Source organism: Prosopis cineraria, unplaced genomic scaffold (assembly GCF_029017545.1).
Source record: "Prosopis cineraria cultivar Desert tree isolate PC_DT_omini unplaced genomic scaffold, ASM2901754v1 PC2169, whole genome shotgun sequence".
NCBI lineage: Eukaryota > Viridiplantae > Streptophyta > Magnoliopsida > Fabales > Fabaceae > Prosopis > Prosopis cineraria.
The window spans coordinates 4,229-7,551 of record NW_026557494.1 but is presented as its reverse complement, the minus strand read 5'-3'; the positions used below and the strand labels follow the sequence as shown (position 1 = coordinate 7,551).

Genomic DNA, 3,323 nt, shown 5'->3' with positions numbered 1-3,323 from the left:
TCTTGCACATCAGATAATGGGAAGCTATTATGAAGGTGTGGATCTGCGAATGTTTTTTATTTGTTGATGCGTTTGTTCCGCTTTTTATTTCATATCCTTCAAATCTTATGGGCTTCCTTGCTCCCAACCTTTGTTTAGTCAATAATTCAAATGTAATTGGGCTCGGCCCAAAAAAAGTTAGTCGTCATTTTGAAGGAAAAACTGGTTTTTTTTCTAGTATTTCATTGACAAAAATAATTAATTAGGCCAATCGTTCTAAATAAAAATATTTAATGCAAATTAATTTCAGTTGAATACCATTTGATTTTGTTATAAGTAATGTCACTTATTTTACGATTTTCTAAGCAGGTGTGTAAAATAAAACTTCAAAAGAATAATTCACGGTTAAAAAGTACTGATAAAATTACTCACAAATTACATGGTCAGACTCTCAAATATCATTAGAAAAATTTTCCTGAAAACTTGTTATCGTATTCTAAAAATTAACCAAGCATATGAAATGTTCAGATTAAAATGATACACTTTTCTTAAAAAACCAAGTCAAGCGCATCAGGTTTTTGAGGTTAATTATTTTTTTCCCGAAAAATTGTCATATTATGTTCTTAAAGTTAACCAAACATATAAATTTTTCATAATAAAATCATACATCTTTCCTGAAAAATCCAATTCAATACCATCAAATTACTCAAAGGGTATTTTTATCTTTTCGCACCTAGAAATATTGACATCGAAAGACCAGGAACATATAAAATGTCTTAAATGGGGTTTGAGATTTTTTGTCCAATTATTTGCGGTGACATGAAATGACAACATGCGATATAGGGTGTGAATAGAATGACAACATAATGAGCCAAGATGTGGCAAGGCTTATACATATAAATACATACAGAGAGAGAGAGAGAGAGAGAGAAGTGAGGACGATGGCATAATAAAGGAGATCATGGGGTCATATTCATCTAATTCTCATAGAACAGATAGTTAACCCCAGAGGAGTGAAACTGGGAATACATGGCGAATTAGCTTCCATTATTTGCTAATTTACTTTGTGTTCTCAGGTCACCCCTTTGGGGCACTCTGCTTTCACTTTTTCATCATTCAATCTTACTCTCGATCTTCCCTCTATGTAAGTTCTCTATATATATCTCTTTGCTTAATTATCTGTTCTATATGCCCACTTCAATCAATGCCAATCTTTAGTTTTTCTCTTCATGTCATCACTGGTAAAAGCTTACATATATATTTGATCCAGATTCATGTATAGATGATGCAGATTCGTGCAACTCAAGTGTTTGCAGCAGTTTCTTTTCTGTATACTATATGGATGATTCAGAGCTGTTTGACAGTTTTTTATTTTCTCTAAGGAAGCCCAGACGTGATATTTCTAGTCAGTTTTTTAAAATCTTAGTGAAAGATTAGGGTTATTATTATTGAGATGGAGGGTTTCTTCAAAAAAAAAAAAGAAAAAGAAAAAACAGGGTTAAGTGTATGATCTGACTTTCATGGTGCAAATCATCACCGTTCATTCTTTTTTCATTTAATCCAATGGCTGTTTCTCCTTTGACAACAGCAGATTCGGAAAAAATTAGGGAATGTAGACAGCATTTTACTTTATGCCAATTATTTTAAAAAACAATTATAATTTAAATATTCATTTTAATAGTAAGGCCCTGAACTTAATTTGAATTAATTAGAGATTATATTTTAAATGATTCTTTATTTTAATTTAAATACAATAGGTGGTTATCAATAATTATATGATGAGTTAACATTTTTATGTAACCAAATGAAAATAAATTAATCTTTAAACAATTGTAATTTTTATTAATCTAATACCTCATGCCTGTGCATTTTTTTATTTGTTTTTTATATTTTTTTATACTAATTAATTACATTTCTTTTTTATTGTTCTATATCATTGTTATCAATATTCTGTAATCTATGTTAACAAATTTTAATAGTATTACTATTACATCATCTTAAAACAGTATGGATCAAATTGTTAAATAAGATAAATTTAAAAGGATCAATAACTGAAGTGAACTTGAAAGATTAATAATTTCATTATCTCTATTTAAAATTGTTTGTGTGAGGTTGTGAACAATTTTCCCTTTCAGTTTCACTAATTTACAAAAAATATAAATAAATTCTATCTAATTAATAAATATTTAAAATTATAATTTATTTTAAAAATAAGATAAAAAATTAATTATGATTTTAACTTAGTTAAAACTCAATCCCTAATTAACTGAGTCAAAGTTTAAGACTTTAATATTAAAAAATATTTAAAATTATAATTTTTTAAAAAAATAATTAAGATATTTTTACACAAAAAAATAAGATCTAACACGAGTAAAAATATTGACTCTCCCCCTTTTTTCCCAATCCCACTTGACTTTGGACATAATGGATTTGGATTCCATGCATGAGAGGCGTCAGATTAAATTAAATCTATGGTCACAAATATTTGTGCCGCTAACAATCAGTAAAACGGTGGGTGCTTGCGCGGACTTGTATCTCCTTTTCAAACAATCAATCAAACAAAATCATCCTCTTTTCCAACGTACTGAAAATTGAATTAATCGTTTATCAAGCAAAACATTAGATTAAGACTTAATGATTTAATTAAGGATCAATTTAAAGTCAACTGTTCGTCATTAAAATAAATAATTGAATTTATATATATAAAAATATTTATATTTGAATATAAAAAATAAATATTTAAATAAAAATCATTAGCTCTGCTTAAATAACTCAACAAAATTCAATAAATAAAGAAAAATATTATACATGTGAGTGTAATCCTAAAAAAATTTAGTGAACTCAATAAAATTTTAATAAAAATTAAAATAATTAAATTTTTTTTAAATAAATGGACTAAGTTGACCAGGGTCACTCCCAGATTAGTCTCGATTGACACACTACCTGAGATAGATTATAAACTAAATTGGCCAACTAACTAGTTCATCGAATTATCCGTTGGGTTTTCATTCATTGAACATGTAAATAAATAAACAAAATTAAATTTCAGACATTACAGCAAATGGCAATCACTTGTTTCTCTCTATCCCTCAAAGGACAGTGGGACAAAGCAAAACGATGACAATTGCCAATGACTAGAAAAACGGATGAGAAATGAACAAGCTTGTTGGTGGAATAGAGAAATGGGTTTCCGCGCAATGCGAGGACTAAGGGATGAAGGAAGAGCAAAAGGTTGATATCATCTTCGCACCCACCGTTTCCATAATTGTTGGTGGCACAAAATATTTTTTTACCATAGACTTAATCTTACATGTCTCACGCTGCCACATGTTGCCATCCTCCAT

General features: G+C 28.6%; 1 long non-coding RNA gene across 1 annotated transcript; it reads left to right on the top strand.

Moving 5' to 3' along the window:
- The first annotated feature begins 921 nt into the window (after positions 1–921).
- Positions 922–1,538, top strand: LOC129301511 (uncharacterized). The gene is made up of 2 exons (XR_008591029.1): positions 922–1,123; positions 1,250–1,538. It is a non-coding gene; the product is annotated as an uncharacterized LOC129301511 (long non-coding RNA).
- Positions 1,539–3,323: the final 1,785 nt, after the last annotated feature.